This window comes from Schistocerca gregaria, chromosome 11 (genome assembly GCF_023897955.1).
Source record: "Schistocerca gregaria isolate iqSchGreg1 chromosome 11, iqSchGreg1.2, whole genome shotgun sequence".
Taxonomy (NCBI): Eukaryota; Metazoa; Arthropoda; class Insecta; order Orthoptera; family Acrididae; genus Schistocerca; species Schistocerca gregaria.
In genome coordinates, this window is record NC_064930.1 from 15134791 (window position 1) to 15154207 (window position 19417).

The following is a 19417-nucleotide window of genomic DNA, read 5'->3' on the forward strand; positions in this document are numbered from 1 at the left end:
AGTCTTAAATCATGGGCCTTCAGCTGTCCTTAAATGAAACTTGTTTGCTTTTGAAGTGTTAGATTTGTTGGGCCTTCAGCCAAGTTATAGAACTTACTTATGTGAGGCCTTCTGTTTTCTAAATATTCTGTTTTGAGTCTGAATTTTAAGGTAATGGCTTTCAGACACTTCTAAATGAAAGAGATTGTGCCCTTAAGGCATACGATAGTGTGGCATATCCAGCCGCTAAGTAACTTCACAAGCTTTTGCTGTATTGTTTGGACGACTATATAAAGTTATATGTGTTTCAGTGTAACTGATAGCCCCCTTTTGGGCCTTTTCCACAATTACAACTACCTGTTCTGTCCTACGGACTTAAGCAGGGCGTTTCACAATCTTTTACTTATAATCTCAAAATTATTATCAATATTCAATTGAACACGAAATTTCCGTGAAATGACACTTGTCTCATTGTAAGGGAAGGCATAAACGCTCCAGAGCGTCCGCGTTAAATTAATCTGCGTTAGTTTAGTCTCTCCAGCTGCAGCTCAGCTGCTGAACACTGTGTGGGGCCATCCCAAGCAGCCGGAGAGCCTAGCATGCGCGCTTGCTCTTACCTCGCCCCACTGCGTGTAGCGGGATCTCCTCGGTTACATCATCTGCCTGCAACAGAAAATATTTTGGTGTGATTAGAAATGAAGCGCCTCACGCGGGGCTGCAGCGTCGAGTTTGGGAACCTACATGGTGGGCCAAATAAAACTGTCCCAGAAAGTACCTCACGCGCCTCAGCACATGCAAGCCGACTGGCGGCACACGTCCCGCTTGTGGATGCTGTAGGCTGGAAGTGCTCCCAGTCTCATTTTCCCCGGCCTGTATAATCTATGAACAGTGACAAGTAACTATACGACTATTTATCTAAGTAAAAAGGTATGCATACGAATACATACTGAAGCGCCAAAGAAACAAGTTTAGGCACACCTATTCAAATTGAGAGACACGTGAACAGGCATAATACGGCGCTGCGGTCGGCAACGCTTATGTAAGACCGCAAGTGTCTGGTGCAGTTGTCAGATAGGTCACTGCTGCTGCAGTGGCACGTTATCGAGATGTAAGTGAGTTTGAACGTGGCGTCATAGCCGGCGCACGAGCGATGGGACACGGCATCTCCGAGGTGGCAAAGAAGTGAAGATTTTCCCCTATGATCATTTGACGAGTGGACCACGAATATCAGGAATCCAGTAAAACATAAAATTTCCGACATTGTTGCTGTGGGAAAAACATCCTGCAAGAACTGGACCAACGATGACTGAAGAGAATCGTTCAACTTGTCAGAAGTGGAACCCTTCCGCACATTGCTGCAGATATCGATGCTGGCAAATCAACAAGTGTCAGCGTGCGAACCACTGAAAGAAACATCATCGATATGTGTTTTCGGAGGCGAAGACCCCACTCATCAAGGGTTTGATGACTGCACGACACAAAGCTGTATGCCTCGCCGGATCCATCAACACAGACGTCGGACTGTTGATGACTGGAAACAAATTTCCAGAATGAGATTTTCACTCTGCAGAGGAGTGTGTGGTGATATGAAACTTCCTGGCAGATTAAAACTGTGTGCCCCACCGACATGTTGCCTGGTCGGACAAGTCTCCGTTCAGATAGTATCGAGCGGATGGACGTGTAAGGATATGGAGACAATCTCATGAATCTATGGACCCTGCATGTAAGCAGGGGACTGTTCAAGCTTTTGACACTTGTAACGTTATGGGTCGTATGCAATAGGAGTGATATGCGACCACTGATACGTTTAAATACGACTCTGACATGTAACACGTACGGAACATCCTATCTCATCACCTGCATCCATTCGTGTCCACTGTGCATTCAGACGACTTAGGCAATTCCAGCAGGACAGATACGCCACGCATCCAGAATGCAAATGGATGAGCTTCTAAATATTAAGATTTTTCCATACATGTTGACACATAAATAAAATACACTCCTGGAAATGGAAAAAAGAACACATTGACACCGGTGTGTCAGACCCACCATACTTGCTCCGGACACTGCGAGAGGGCTGTACAAGCAATGATCACACGCACGGCACAGCGGACACACCAGGAACTGCGGTGTTGGCCGTCGAATGGCGCTAGCTGCGCAGCATTTGTGCACCGCCGCCGTCAGTGTCTGCCTGTTTGCCGTGGCATACGGAGCTCCATCGCAGTCTTTAACACTGGTAGCATGCCGCGACAGCGTGGACGTGAACCGTATGTGCAGTTGACGGACTTTGAGCGAGTTCGTATAGTGGGCACGCGGGAGGCAGGGTGGACGTACCGCCGAAATGCTCAACACGTGGGGCGTGAGGTCTCCACAGTACATCGATGTTGTCGCCAGTGGTCTGCGGAAGGTGCACGTGCCCGTCGACCTGGGACCGGACCGCAGTGACGCACGGATGCACCCCAAGACCGTAGGATCCTACGCAGTGCCGTAGGGCACTGCACCGCCACTTCCCAGCAAATTAGGGACACTGTTGCACCTGGGGTATCGGCAAAGACCATTCGCAACCGTCTCCATGAAGCTGGGCTACGGTCCCGCACACCGTTAGGCCGTCTTCCGCTCACGCCCCTACATCGTGCAGCCCGCCTCCAGTGGTGTCGCGACAGGAGCGAATGGAGGGACGAACGGAGACGTGTCGTCTTCAGCGATGAGAGTCGCTTCTGCCTCGGTGCCAATGATGGTCGTATGCGTGTTTGGCGCCGTGCAGGTGAGCGCCACAATCAGGACTGCATACGACCGAGGCACACAGGGCCAACACCCAGCATCATGGTGTGGGGAGAGATCTCCTACACTGGCCGTACACCTCTGGTGATCGTCGAGGGGACACTGAATAGCGCACGGTAGATCCAAACCGTCATCGACCCATCGTTCTACCATTCCTAGACCGGCAAGGGAACTTGCTGTTCCAACAGGACAATGCACGTCCGCATGTATCCCGTGCCACCCAACGTGCTCTAGATGGTGTAAGTCAACTACCCTGGCCAGCAAGATCTCCGGATCTGTCCCCCATTGAGCATGTTTGGCACTGGATGAAGAGTCGTCTCACGCGGTCTGCACGTCCATCACGAACGCTGGTCCAACTGAGGCGCCAGGTGGAAATGGCATGGCAAGCCGTTCCACAGGACTACATCCAGCATCTCTACGAGCGTCTCCATGGGAGAATAGCAGCCTGCATTGCTGCGAAAGGTGGATATACACTGTACTAGTGCCGACATTGTGCATGCTCTGTTGTCTGTGTCTATGTGCCTGTGGTTCTGTCAGTGTGATCATGTGATGTATCTGACCCCAGGAATGTGTCAATAAAGTTTCCCCTTCGTGGGACAATGAATTCACGGTGTTCTTATTTCAATTTCCAGGAGTGTATATTTCGCTTTAATTGTGACGATAGTTCTCTTCACAATGTACGCAGGATAGTGAGATCTAAAGCACAATAAATTCATCGTCGCCTCTGGACGATCACATAGATCTCACAACTGACATTATCGGTCGATGAAGCATCCTCATCTATCTTATCAGTTCACCTAGCTTTCAACATCGTTTTATAGAACCACATCTCAAATGATTTGATCCTCCTGTTTTAAGTGCCATATCTCGTAACTTTGAACCATTAGCACTTAAGTGTTTGTACATAAGTTCTGAAAGCGAGTGTATTTGTGTGCCGTGCTTTTATAAAGTGCCATTCGCTTTTAACTTCTGGAATTACGTGACATATACGGAACAATATTACATATAGTTATTTTGTTTTTGTAAATGTATAAAAGGGCAGAATCAATTTACTTATTACTTCCACCAGCTATCAGAAACCAGCGACTAGCTGCAGAGTTGTAGAAATGCGAGGCGCCTGCAAGTAGCCGCCGCCTAATGGTGAGAACAAAATGTCTCGGAGGCCGGGTAATGGACGAACGAGTGCTTCTCCACTGAAGAGCCAAACAAAACTGTACACCTGCCGAACACCGTGATCGTGTAGGGCTCCCGCGAGCACGCAGAAGCGCCGCAACACGGCGTGGCACGGTCTTGACTAATGTCTGCACTAGTGCTGGAGAACACTGACACCATGACGGCTACAGGGCTGTCAATAAATCCTTAAGAGTACGAAGGGTGCAGATCTCTTCTGAACAGCACGTTGCGAGGAATTCAAGATATTCTCAATAGTGTTCATGTGTGGGGCGTATGGTGGCCAGCGAAAGTTTTTAACACAGAAGAAAGTTCCTAAAAAAGCTCTATAGCAATTCTGGGCGTGTGGGGTGTCACATTGTTCTGCTGGAATTGCCCAAGTCCGTCGGAAAGCATAATAGACGTGCATAGATGCAGGTGATCAGACGGGATGCTCAGTTAAGCGTTACGTGTCAGAGTCCTATCAGGGATCCCGTATCACTCCAACTGCACACGCCTGTAAACATTACAGAGGCTCCAACAGCTTGAACAGTCCCCAGCTGACACACAGCGTCCATGGATTCTTGAGGTTGTCTTCATATCCGTACACGTTGTTCTACTCAGTACAATTTGAAATGAGACTCGTTCAACTGGGCAACATGCCTCCATTCATCAAGAGTCCAATGTCGGTGTTGATAGGCCGAGGCGAGGTCATCAAGAGTACACGAGTGGGCCTCCGGTCCCGGAAACCCGTATCTATGATGTTTCGTTGAATGGTTCGCACGCTGACACTTGTTGATGGCCTATAACATTATTTGTTTATGATTCATTTAAATTTTTATAACTTTCTGCTTCAAAATTTTCTCAGATACCATACTTTCTGTACATGTAAAGTATACTATACTACAGGTTGAAGTCCTTTGTGTTGTATGTGAATAATGTATGTAAAATATTATGTAAAATGTTTATTACGTTAAATAATTTTCTGAGAACATTTTGTATTTAATATTATTTGTGTCTATAAACTATTCATTATGGTGTAAATCTGAAACAAATGGTCACGCATACGAAACATGTAAGAAATATGTGCTGTGTAAAAGCCAGCGTGCTTTTGTTTGAAACGAAAGTGGCTCTGGGCGGTGGAAAAGGTGGCGAGGGCGAACCTGGGCGCTACCTAGAGGTAGCGCGGGAAGTGAGTCACACAGTCTGTAGACAGCAGTGACTGAGGCCACACCTCGGGAGAAGCTTTGCCAGCAAATCTGCACAAAAATACCTCGGATGAAGACTGCAAACGGCTTACGGCATAGCTGCGAGCTCTTGGGCTACCGTGTGTATAATTGGACCACGACAAGAAGAGAAATTGAGATACTTGCAGGCCGTACTGTAGGAAGAGTAGACGTCGCAATATTGTTCGCCACACCCAAGCCTACAGCCACCAGATAAGATTTATCTGTATTTTACTTTTGTACAGCGTGAACCATTAATTTAAACGGTGTTTTAATATCATTCTTGAAATTTAAAGAAACTCGTTCACCCTGTTATTCCATACTAATCATCCACCTACACAAGGTCATTCCTGGTTTTCCATTCATCCGAGTATCCTGTTTTGCAGACTTATGAAGAGCAAAGTTAGTATAAAGAGGCATCGTTTAAATTATTTTTGTGTTTTCTTAATTATTGCGAAGTGTTATAGTAAAAGTTTGATAACATACGATTCAATCAGAGTGTAGCCAAGTTAGTAGGATCTGTTAAATGACCATACAGAGTCACTGCCAAGAATAATAGGTCCTGAAAGTAAATTCCAGTAAGGAAGAGATTTCTTTGCAGTGGAAAGTTCTGTATAAAAAGTGCCTCCCTTAGTATCTAAGTATTTTAGTATTTAAGTTTGTTGATTGTGGAAAGTGCTTTTCTGAATGTCCCCTCTGAGCAATTATTTTAGCTTCCTTGAAGTTATGTAATGGGATTTTTGTCTTTCAAAAAGTAATGTATAAGGATGTAGTCTAACACTGTTTCCGTGGAGTGATATTTATTTAAAGAAGCAACTTAAGGCAAAAATCATACTTATACTCTACCAATACTTCACTGTTTCATTGCCTGGATAGGCTGGTGAACATTAGTACATGTTTTAAACCACTACATGAATATGGTACTGCCTTGTCCTTGTTTCAGTATAATACTATTCATACTGCGTTTCTTTGTAACCGCTGGGAAAGACCTTAGTAAAAGAATTACATAATTTGATTGACTTAACCATTAGATACGACACACAGTCAAATCCTGTGTGGTGTGCGTACTGTAAGAACTTCCGTACACACACCATCAGATTATTTGACTTGTCGCTCTAACGAAGTAGGCGAGTGTCAGCAATGTGTCTCGTGGTCTTATTGTGGCGTGTTTATCTTCTGCCGTTAGGTCAGACGATAGAAATGCCACTTGCACGCTTGGAGAAGCAGATTGACGGTGACCAACTTTAAACAGAACTTGATTAATTTTGACACACATTTGTTAAAATAATAACAAGCATAAAATTAGTTAACTGGTTCTGTATGCTATTTACAATTGACAATCTGAAGTTGCCTTGGTATTGGTACGTTAATCTTATTCTCACATATCTCTGATACTTGACAAAGTGTCTAAACATTTATCTTCATGGCTATGTACAGAAATATGATAATCTTATTAGATGCAGACTAAAACTTGACTATAGACTGGTACAGACTAATGCAAACTGGTACAGACTGGTGCAGACAAATGCAGACTGCCTATTCAGAGGTCATTACGCTCGTTATAACACCTCGCTCGTTCAGGTATCACTACACGAGTGTGATCCGCAGGGTGAAAAGGTTCTACGTTAGCAGCAATCTCATTGGCTGCATTACATATTAACACGCGGATCGGCGGAAGCAGAATTTGGTCCGTCTCTACGGCAGCGCCATTTCGTGGTGCTGAGATGGACGAGTTCTACGCCTGCGCTGTTGTGCTTAGCGGTGCGCGCTCTAGTGGGAAAGTTGTGTATTCGCTGACTACTATGTATACAACATCCTGTTAAAAACGGTAACTCTATTGATTAGCATTTACTATTAACCGATCCTCCCATAGTGTACTTTATTTGGAAACTAAAGTAAATTTTGGTATATGTAGCAACATAGACATAGTGTTTGTATTATTCAGGTAAAAGCATACTACATTACAATAGTAGTAGTAGGATTATAGGTCCTCCTCAGATATCTGCAGCAATTAGCAGAAGGATTGTACTTCTGGCACGGCGAATGATTCTTTTCAGTTGTCGTTGGTTCCGTTCTTGCAGGATTCTTTTCCCGCCACAGTGATGTCGGAGATTTCACGTTTTACCAGATACTGGAAAAACATCAAATCTCCGACATCGCTGGTGGTGGAAAAAGGACGTGCAAGAACGGTACCAAAGATGACTGAAGAGAATGGTTCAACGTGTCAGATGGGCTACGCTTCAGCAAATTCCTGCAGATTTCAATGCTCGGCCATCAACAATTGTCGGCGTGCGTGCCATTCAATGAAACATAATCGATATGGGCTTTCGGAGCCGAAGTCCACATAGGTGTGCCCTTGATGACTGCACGACACAAAGCCTTAGGCCTCGCCTCAACACCGACATAGGAATGTTAATGACTGGAAACATGTTGTCTGGTCAGTCTAGTCTCCTTTCAAATTTCATCGAGCGAATGCACGTGTACGAGTATGAATTTATGGACAGTAGGGGACTATTCAGGTTGGTGGAAGCTCTGTAATGATGTGGGGCGTGTGCAGATGGAGTGATATGGGACTCCTGATACGTCTAGATATGACTCTGACAGGTGACACGTACGTAAGTATCCTGTGTGATCACCTGCATCCGTTCATCTCCGTTGTGCATTGCAACGATTTGTCACTTCCAATAGGACAATGCGACGTCCTAGGCGTCCAGAAATGCTATAGAGTGGCTCCAGGAACTCTTTTCTGTGTTTAAATACTTCCTGTGAGCACCAAACTCCCCAGACACGAAGATTATTGAACATATCTGGGATCCCTTTCAACGTGCTGGTCAGAAGAAAAAATGGTTCAAATGGCTCTGAGCACTATGGGACTTAACATATGTGGTCATGAGTCCCCTAAAACTTAGAACTACTTAAACCTAACTAACCTAGGGACATCACACACATCCATGCCCGAGGCAGGATTCGAACCTGCGACCGTAGCGATCGCGCGATTACAGACTGAAGCGCCTAGAACCGCTCGTCCACTCCAGCCGGCCGTTAAGATTTGTGGCCGGCGGCGAAACACTGCAGTTGCTGATCTTTGCATCAAGAATCACAGAAGATACATTAACTATAATAAATATCATCGTCCTTTATGTTCAACGAAATTCATATTGGACGATTGAGTGGCCAAATTATTCGATCGAATGATCCAGAACAACCAAACGAAAATAATTGGTGTCCCGGTGACACGGATTATTTTCATCCATGAAAATTCGACCGTTGTTTGGGAACATGAAGTCCACGAATGGCTGCAGGTGGCCTTCAGGTCCCTTCGCACTCAATGATCGGTTCAGTTGGACGACAGGATCCAGGGCATTACATATAAACACAGCCGACACCATTACGGAGCCACCGCCAGCGTGTACAGTGATTTGTTGACAAGCTGGGTCTGCAGCACACTGGGACACTACCGTCTGCTGGTATCAGCGGAATTCGAGACTCATGAGACCAGACCACGGTTTCCCCGTCGACTAGGAGGCTGGCTGTAGGGGCACGAGCCCAGGGGAGTGGCTGCAGGCGGCGTCGCGCTCTCAGTGAAGCACACTTTCGCCGCACTCTCCTAACTCATACGTTGTCGTGCGTCCCACATTTACTTTTTGTGGTTATTTCGCACAATGCTGCTTGTCTGTTAGCACTGACAACTATACACAAACGCCACTGTTCTCGGTCGTTAAATGACATCGGTGGTGAGACATTATGTCTCAAATTCGATATTCTCGTTGGCTATGGGAATATAGAATTTCCTAACGGTTTCCGAAACGGAATCTGCCACGCGTCTAGCTCTAATTTCCATTCCGCGTTCACAGTCTCCTAATGCCCGTCTTTCGGCCGTAATCATGTCGGAAACATTTTCACGTGATTGATCTGAGTACAAATGACAGCTCCGCCTATGAAATGCCCTTTTATAGCTTGTGTAAGGCCGGTATTACACTATCAAATTCTTTGTCAAAGATTTGATCAAAGATGTGATCAAATATTCCGTCATATATATTTGACAAAGATCTTTGACGTAGCGCTAGAAGGGGTATTACACTGTCATCATATTTTTCGTCAAAGTTCAAGATGGCTGACAACAACAACTTGTTGTTAACCGCAGCAGTTGCATGTGCCACAATGGCACATGCGGAAGAGAAGCGGGGAGAAAAAGGAAACAGCTGGGTGAAGCCGTGGGTTTTACGACGACATAATAAAAGCATTCAACAAAACTTGTTACGTGAGCTTACAGTGGAGGACGTCAAGTCGTACATCAGTTACTTGAGAATGGACGAGAATACATTTCTGTATGTGCTCAAAGATTTGTATCCTCATATCACAAACCACAATATTCACTTAAGAACTGCTACATCTGCAGAAGACAAGCTCGCTGTAATTCTCCGATTCCTTGCAACAGGAGAGGGTTAGGTTAGGTCAGGTCAGGTCAGGTCAGGTCAGGTCTCCAATCTCAGTAATATATTTTTGTATTAAGCGTGCCTCACGTTGTAAAGCGCCTCATCAGCTTCATACATCTCTATTAATTTTGTAGTTGTCGGCACACACCAATTGTATTTACTCGAAATGTTTATAAAAACACTACAGACGACAGAATGCAGCGATGCTAGCGCTCCATGTGGTAACATGTCACATTGCAGTGAACAGAAGACAAGCGACTTCTTTGATCAAATCTACAGCGAGGCCCTAGATTTGATCTAATATTGGACGACATCTGACAAAGTTCCTATTACATCATCAAATATCTTTCACAAACATAATGGACAAAGATATTTGACAAAGAAATTTGATAGTGTAATACTGGCCTAAGCGATACTACCTCCATTGATATATGCCACCTTAGTCTACATTCAGAGGAAGTCCTCACTCACAAAGCAAATAGAACAAATACACTATGCGATCAAATGTATCCTGACAGCAACGAAAAAATACGTTTTTCATATTAGGTGCATTGTGCTTCCGCCTACTGCCAGGTGTTGTATATCGGCCACCTCGGTAGTCATTAGCATCGTGAGAGAGCAGAATGTGGCGCTCTTCAGAACTCAGTCTTCGAATGTGGTGAGGTGATTGGGTGTCACTTGTGTCATGCGTCTGTATGCGAGATTTCCACACTCCTAAACATCCCTACGTCGACTGTGTCCGATGTGATAGTGAAGTGGAAATGTGAAGGGACACATACAGCACAAAGGCGTACGGGTCGACCTCGTCTGTTGACTGACAGAGACCGCAGGTGGTTACGTAAGGTCGTAATGTGTAATTGGCAGTCATCTATCCACACTATCACACAGGAATTCCAAACTGCAGCAGGATCCACTGGAAGTACTATGTATGACAGTTACGCGGGAGGTGAGAAACTTGTATTTAAAGTTCGAGCGGCTGCTCATAAGCCACACATCACGCCGGTAAATGGCAAACGACGCCTCGCTCGGTGTAAGGATCGTGATCAATGGACGATTGAACGGTGGATAAACTCTGTGTGCAGTGACGAAGCACGGTACACAATGTGGCGATCCGATGGCAGGGAGTGGCTATGGCGAATGCCTGGTGAACGTCATCTGCCAGCGTGTGTAGTGCCAACAGTGAAATTCGGAGGCCGTGGTGGTATGGTGTGGTCATGTTTCTCATGGAGGGGGCTCGCACCCATTGTTGTTTTGTGTGGCACTACCACAGCACAAGCCGTCATTGATTTTTAAGCACCTTCTCGCTTCCCAGTGTTGAAGAGCAATTCGGCGATGGCGATTCCATCCTTCCACAAGATCCAGCACCTGTTCGTAATTCACGTCCTGTGGTGGAGTGGTTTCACGACAATAACATCCTAGTAATGGACTGGCATGCACAGAGTCCTGAACTAAATCCTATAGAACATCTTTGGGATGTTTTGGAGCGCCGACTTCATGCAAGGGCTCACCGGCCGACATCGATACCTCTCCTCAGTGCAGCACTCCGTGAAGAATGGGCTGCCATTCCCGAAGAAACCTTCCAGCACCTGCTTGAACGTGTGCCTGCTAGAGTGGAAGCTAAGGGTTAGGATGGGCCAACACCACATTGAATTCCGGCATTACCGATAGAGGGCGCCACGAAAATGTATGTCATTTTCACTGAGGAATTCGGATTCATTTGATCACATAGCGTACGTTTAACTCAATAAAGTATGGCGGCTGGTAAGTTTTGCTTGTTGCCTTATAAGGTGTCAGGTAAATTCAACACCTTCCATGAAAACCCTGACATGATAAGCAAATCCAGTAGTATGTCACATAGCTCCGAATAAATCGTGACATTAAATTAACCAAAGTAATACGAGTAATGAGTCTGCAAATGGAATACCACAGACTAACACAACAATGCCTAAATGCATGTCATACCTTCCCACCATGAGACAGACGCAGTTCCGAGGGGAGAAACGAGGACAGAAGACGAGAGCAGAACCGTGTTAAGCTAGAAGGCCCTACAATACAGGACAGACTGGACACCCACGTCGCCTGATACCCACTAGGGCCACACCACCCGCAAGTTTTAACGTGACACTTTTTCGCGTCTTTGTTACATTGCAAACTTTAAAAACATTGCCCCACCACGAAAAGTATAACGTTTCTCATTGGATAGACAGAATTTTTGCAGGCGGAGCTTAAGGTTAACATTGAGACCCTGATTGGTCAGACGAAAACACAGGCAGGTAGTTTTTTTTTAAACCAACTTCGGAAAATGGTAGGAAGGAGAAGTTAGGAGTTGTTGCTTCCGAGACGGCGAGGTGATCGGAGCTGCGCCGGCCGCCGCCCCTGACGAACACCAACAAGGTAATGAAAGCACCCCATGCCGCTTAAGAGCGCATAAAGCTTCACTCAGAACTGCAGAACTCTCATCTTTTACACCCCTTTTTGCGTAATACTAGTGTCGATCGTAAATTAAAGCTCATGGTGTTCACATTTGCCACTTGAAGTAAAAATCTGAAACGCGATGATTTCTCTGTTATATAATTATTGAGAAGCCACATCAGCCACTGTAATTTAAGACAAGTTAGATAAGTAATTAAAGATAACTGAGGGTAACTGTAGGCCATTTTGATAGTTTTCTCTCTTGTGAAACATAATTTAAACCTAGATTATAGATGTGATATGGCATAGGTCATCCTTCGATCCATTGTAGAACTTGGAAACCCACTCAGGGAATATTCGTTCACATTTTTGTTGAACGCAGTCGGTTTTTACCATCCTGTATTGAAGCATTTCCTTCTATCAGTAGTGCAATTTATAAACAATGTTTTGAGAGTAGAATAAAATTTCCAATGGTAAACGTAAATGCTTTTTCGACGTTATTTTACCAGCTAACTAGAAATAGGAAAGCCTTGAACCCATTCAACTAAATGTAGTTAGTATCAAGATTCATTTACAGAGAGTGCAATGGAGCTGGCGCTGAGATCATTAAGTATTTGGTTATATCATCGCTAGTCTCACTGAACTCTTCTGAATTCTACATGACATGTGTGGTCGGGCGTCTCCTTACCAGCAACAGGTCCCAGGTTCAAACTAGTCAATTCCCAAAAAAACACGCTCAGAGCGTCGTTGCACGAAAGTGATAGGGAGACACGCTATAGAACAGACACCACCATGAATGTTTAGTGTTTAGAACCTAAAACGATGTCGCATCTCGTAGGCCACTTTCCTCTCCATAAGGCAAAAATCTTGACATGCCAGATTATTCACTTCACGCTGCATCGTCTATTGGAATGTGGAATTCCAGGCTGTCTCGAGTCGCCAGCACTCCATCCACGTGCGTTTCGACGTTCCACGTGAGAGCGGCCATAGTGCAGTGGGGCAGATGTATGGCAGCTGTTCACATCTCCTGGACAGACCAGGAGCCCATGTGGCGCCACCTGTGACGTATGCGGTGCCTGCTTCGCGAGCTGCGCTGACGGAATGGCCCGCTGTACGGAGTTGATAGAGTGCACTGTAGCGCGACCCACACGTTCCGCACGTGTCGCTCACGTCCTGCGCGTATTGCGACGTGTACACGTACTTCGCAAGCACTGATTGGTGAGTGTTGTGTCGGCAGAAGCGCCAACACTGTGTTACTAGAGGAGGCCGAAATGCACGCGTTTTAGCTCAAGCAGGCTGGCGTGAGGAGGGAAGAACTATACTGACGAGAGGTCTGGAACATGACAAGAAATTAGAATTCAGAAAGTGGACGTAATTAGTTAATACTTAACTTTAATCCATTTATGATGAACGTCGCTCTTGATGGTATATGATTCACAATATTATCTGTTCAGAATACATTCTCATGCGTAGCCTTGCTAGGTAGTAGTAAGTGACGTAGCTGAAGGCTATGCTAAACTGTCGTGTCCGCAAATGAGATCGTCTGTAGTCGCTGAACCATCGCTAGAAAAGTCGGCTGTACAACTGGGGCGAGTGGTAGGAAGTCTCTCTAGACCTGCCGTGTGGCGGCGCTCGGTCTGCAATCACTGATAGTGGCGACACGCGGGTCCGACGTATACTGCCGGATCGCGGCCGATTTAAAGGCTATCACCTAGCAAGTGTGGCGTCTGGCGGTGACACCACACTGAAGCTCTACGGTGACACGACCGAAGCGCGCGCAACATGTAATTTTACTCAAACGATTTTACAGGAACTATTTAGTGAAAGTATTCGACTATCGCCTTACTTGCAGCGTTATATGTCTGATTCTCGGCGAAGCGCCCATCATCTCGCTAATGGTCACACTTATTGTGCGGTGTACCGTAGGTCTCTAGAAGAGCGAAGCGTTCCAAAGGATTGGAAAAGGGCACAGGTCATCCCCGTTTTCAAGAAGGGACGTCGAACAGATGTGCAGACCTATAGACCTATATCTCTAACGTCGATCAGTTGTAGAATTTTGGAACACGTATTATGTTCGAGTATAATGTCTTTTCTGGAGACTAGAAATCTACTCTGTAGGAATCAGCATGGGTTTCGAAAAAGACGATCGTGTGAAACCCAGCTCGCGCTATACGTCCACGAGACTCAGAGGGCCATAGGCACGGGGTCACAGATAGATGCCGTGTTCTTGACTTCCGCAAAGTGTTTGACACAGTTCCCCACAGTAGTTTAATGAACAAAGTAAGAGCATACGGACTATCAGATCAATTGTGTGATTGGATTGAGGAGTTCCTAGATAACAGAACGCAGCATGTCATTCTCAATGGAGAGAAGTCTTCCGAAGTAACAGTGACTTCAGGTGTGCCGCAGGGGAGTGTCATAGGACTGTTGCTATTCACAATATACATAAATGACCTGGTGGATGACATCGGAAGTTCACTGAGGCTTTTTGCAGATGATGCTGTGGTGTATCGAGAGGTTGCAACAATGGAAAATTGTACTGAAATGCAGGAGGATCTACAGCGAATTGACGCATGGTGCACGGAATGACAGTTGAATCTCAATGTAGACAAGTGTAATGTGATGCGAATACATAGAAAGATAGGTCCCTTATCATTTATCTACAAAATAGCAGGTCAGAAACTGGAAGCATTTAATTCCATAAATTATCTGGGAGTACGCATTAGGAGTGATTTAAAATGGAATGATCATATAAAGTTGATCGTCGGTAAAGCAGATGCCAGACTGAGAATCATTGGAAGAATCCTAAGGAAATGCAATCCGACAACAAAGGAAGTATGTTACAGTAGGCTTGTTCGCCCACTGCATGAATACTGCTCAGCAGTGTGGGATCCGCACCAGATAGGGTTGACAGAAGAGATAGAGAAGATCCAACGGAGAGCAGCGCGCTTCGTTACAGGATCATTTAGTAATCGCGAAAGCGTTACGGAGATGATAGGTAAACTCCAGTGGAAGACTCTGCAGGAGAGACGCTCAGTAGCTCGGTACGGGCTTTTGTTAAAGTTTCGAGAACATACCTTCACCGAAGAGTCAAGCAGTATATTGCTCCCTCCTACGTATATCTCTCGAAGAGACCATGAGGATAAAATCAGAGAGATTAGAGCCCACACAGAAGCATACCGACAATCCTTCTTTCCACGTACAATACGAGACTGGAATAGAAGGGAGAACCGATAGAGGTACTCAGGGCAACCTCCGCCACACACCGTCAGGTGGCTTGCGGAGTATGGATGTAGATGTAGATGTAGATTGTGATACACACATTTTAGTAAGGCACTACGCAAAGTGCAAAGAGTTTTGAATGGAAAATAGGGGTCGCTGTGATATTCCCTTTGGTTCGTACTACACCATATACTGTTCTGTATGAAATTGAGGTGTTCTTGTTGTGGTCTTCAGTCCTGAGACTCGTTTGATGCAGCTCTCCATGCTACTCTATCCTGTGCAAGCTTCTCCATCTCCCAATAGTACTGCAACATACGTCCTGAATCTGCTTAGTGCATTCATCTCTTAGTCACCCTCTACGATTTTTACCCCCTGCGCTGCCCTCCAATACCAAATTGGTGATCCCTTGATGCCTCAGAACATGTCCTACCAACCGAACCCTTCTTCTTGTCAAGTTGTCCACAAACTTCTCTTCTCCCCAATCATATTCAGTATCTCCTCATTAGTTATATGATCTACCCATTTAATGTTCTGCATTCTTCTGTATCACCACATTTCGAAAGCTTCTATTCTCTTCTTGTCCAAACTATTTATTGTCCATGTTTAACCTCCATACATGGCTACGCTCCATACAAATACTTTCAGAAACCACTTCCTGACACCTAAATCAATACTCGATGTTAACAAATTTCTCTTCTTCAGAAACGCTTTCCTTGCCATTGCCAGTCTACATTTAATATCCTCTCTACTTCGACCATCATCAGTTATTTTGCTCCCCAAATAACAAAACTCCTTTTCTACTTTAGGTGTTTTACTTCCTAATCTAATTCCTTCTGCATCACCCGACTTAATTCGACTACATTCCATTATCCTCGTTTTGCTTTTATTGTTATTCATCTTATAACCTCCTCTCAAGAACACTGCCAATTTCGTTCAACTGCTCTTCCAAGTCCTTTGTTGTCTCTAAGAGAATTACAATGTCATCGGCGAACCTCGTAGTTTTTATTTCTCCCCATGCATTTTAATACCTACTCCGAACTTTTCTTTTGTTTCCTTTACTGCTTGCTCAATACACAAACTGAATAATATCAGGGACAGGCTACTACCCTGTCTCACTCCCTTCCCCACCACTGCTTCTCTTTCATGCCCCTCGACTGTTATAACTGCCCTCTGCTTTCTGTACAAATTGTAAATAGCCTTTCGTTCCCTTTATTTGACCCCTGCGACCTTCAGAATTTGAAAGAAATTTAGGTAACGTATTGAATTTTTGTTTCGACTTGCGAGGAAGTGTCTATCTGGCTGCGATCTCAGGAAAATGAGTCCTATTTAACGCGTTCACTCCCGCTATCCACCCGGCGGAAATGATATACTGACTAGATCCCTCGTATCTCCTAAACCCTTCAAGTCATCGAAACGAGATTTTGGCGAATGATGGCACACACGGAGGACAGTACTTTACCATTCGTTATCTATGACGATATATCAGAAGTTGTACTTCCTATTTCATTTTTTCCATTGCAGTGTTAATTCTTTAACAGTTATCGACAGCTAGTGAAATAAGCTTCGTAGTATGAGAGCAGACATCGAATTTCTTCTCTTATGTCACCGCAAAGTAACACAATGATGTTTTACGTAAGTTTTCGAGGTTTCTGGTCAGCAATTAGTTGTTTAAAGGGACACCATGATTCAGAATTCTGTCACAGTAGCTGATGCAAAAATGAGTTTGTGCAAATTATACTGTTTTTTCGGCAGAAGAAGTACAATCAAACCTGTCGACGAGACAAATGTGACCGTTACTCGTAAATGGTGGTGCTTCTTCTGAAGAGATAACGTTATCAATTCACATAATAATAAATTGGTTAAATCCCGTAACCCATTGTATTTTTAACACTGAGATACTGGAATGACAACATACCAAAGAATTTTATTCCATTCTTCGTCTGAGGAGCATTAAAATAACGAATAGCGGACCCTTCTCGGAAAGACACGCATATGCTAGGTGCTGGTTACTCACCTACGCCTTGGCAAACTGTGAACGTGTGATTCGCGGATAAAATAGTTGTTATTGGGAAATGTAAACAGTTGATGCGTGCTGCAACACGACCATCAGTGCATCGTCAACAGCTGAGAACAGCGCCCGCGACAGCAATGCTTTGAGAGAGGAAGGGTCCGCGTGTTCATAAAACATGTTCGTGAGGCTGCGATAGACCTTCCTTCGTCAGCAATACATTTCATCAAATTAAATATATCAAATCACGACAGTTTTTCAGGCCACTAATACTTTCGGAATAATACCGACCACTACTCCATTTGTGTACCCTGTTGTATAATTAGTTTATTAATGAAGATTGTGTCTATCCAACTTCATACACGCTTTTTCTCGTAACGACGAACCGATTGAAACATCGTTATTTGTGAGGGTTTCTCGATTGTTTCTGGTTTGCTGTGTAAATGTGATGTCCACTTGTACGGAGTGCTGTGTTCCTTATTAAATCCTTACAGAAATAATGATAGTGAAATTTAGGTACCTCGGACACTTTTTATTAGGAGCGCGAAGCGTTCATCCTGTGGAAATTACGCCTTTTCGACTTTTTGTAAAAGATCGTAGAGATGTGTCAGCTTAACAGCAGGAAGTACATAACGTGGTTTTACATTCCTAACTTGCTTCTAGGTCACATGAGTTTATAGTATTCCATACTTCGTTGTTGACTGCCCTCACAGCCGGCCGCTGTGGTAGAGCAGTTTTAGGTGCTTCAGTCCGGAACCACGTGGTTGCTACGATCGCAGGTTCGAATCCTGCCTCGAGCATGTAGTTATAAGTCTACGGGACTCATGACTTCAGATGTAAAGTCCCACAGTGCTTAAACTCATTTGATTTGAACTACCGTCGCGATGAATCGACTGTCCTTTCTTACGATATGGAAACATTGTGGAGGCAGAAGATGTAGTTCCAGTGGCAATGGTTCACCAGTTATTGACCTGTGAATTGTTCTTGACAAAAGAAAAAGTATACAGAAGTATGTAACTGAAAACTACACTACTGGCCATTAAAATTGCTACACCAAGAAGATGACGTGCTACAGACGCGAAATTTAACCGACACGGATAACATGCTATGATATGCAAACGATTACCTTTTCAGAGCATTCACACACGGTACGCGCTGGTGGCGACACCTACAACGTGCTGACAAGAGAAAAGTTTTGTAAAAGTCGGATTGTAGCCTATCGCGAATGCTGTTTATCGTATCGCGACATTGCTGCTCGCGTTGATCGAGATCAAGTGACTGTTAGCAGAATATGGAATCGTTCGGTTCAGAAGGGTAATACGGAACGCCGTGCTGGATCCCAACGGCCTCTTATTACTAGCAGTCGAGATGACAGGCATCTTATCCGAATGGCTGTAACGGATCGTGCAGCCACGTCTCAATCCATGAGTCAACAGATGTGGACGTTTGCAAGGCAACAACCATCTGCACGAACAGTTCGACGACGTTTGCAGCAGCACGGACTGTCAGCTCGGAGACCGTCGCTGCGGTTACCGCTGACGCTGCATCACAGACAGGACCGCCTGATATCGTGTACTCAACGACGAACCTGGGTGCACGAATGGCAAAACGTCATTTTTTCGGATGAATCCAGGTTCTGTTTACAGCATCATGATGGTCGCATACGTGTTTGGTGACATCGCGGTGAAAGCACATTTGTAGCGTGTATTCATCGTCATACTTGTGTATCACTCAGTGTGATGGTATGGGATGGCATTGGTTATACATCTCGGTCACCTCTTGTTCACATTGGCGGCACACTCAATAGTGGACGTTACATTTCAGATGTGTTACGACCAGTGGGTCTACCCTTTATTCGATCCATGCGAAACCCAACATTTCAGCAGGATAATGCACAACCGCATGTTGCAGGTCCTGTACGGGCCTTTCTGGATACAGAAAACGTTCCACTGCTGCCCTGGCCAGCACATTCTCGAGATCTCTCACCAATTGTAAACGTCTGGTTAACGGTGGCGCACCAACTGGCTCGTCACAATACGCCATTTACTACTCTTGATGAACTGTGGTATCGTGTTGAAGCTTCTTGGGCAGCTGTACCTGTACACGCCATCCAAGCTCTGTTTGACTGAATGCCCAGGCGTATCAAGGCCGTTGTTACAGGCAGAGATGGCTGTTCTGGGTACTGATTTCTCAGGATATATGGA

At 45.0% G+C, this 19417-nt stretch overlaps 1 protein-coding gene across 1 annotated transcript in view; it reads right to left on the reverse strand.

The window, feature by feature from the left end:
* The window catches only part of LOC126295394 (uncharacterized), a 766077-nt gene that overhangs the window by 502740 nt on the left and 243920 nt on the right, over nt 1–19417 (reverse strand). Inside the window, exon 2 of the mRNA XM_049987875.1 lies at nt 597–642. The gene's annotated coding sequence lies outside the window, so the exon portion shown is untranslated. The remainder of the gene's footprint in view (nt 1–596; nt 643–19417) is intronic.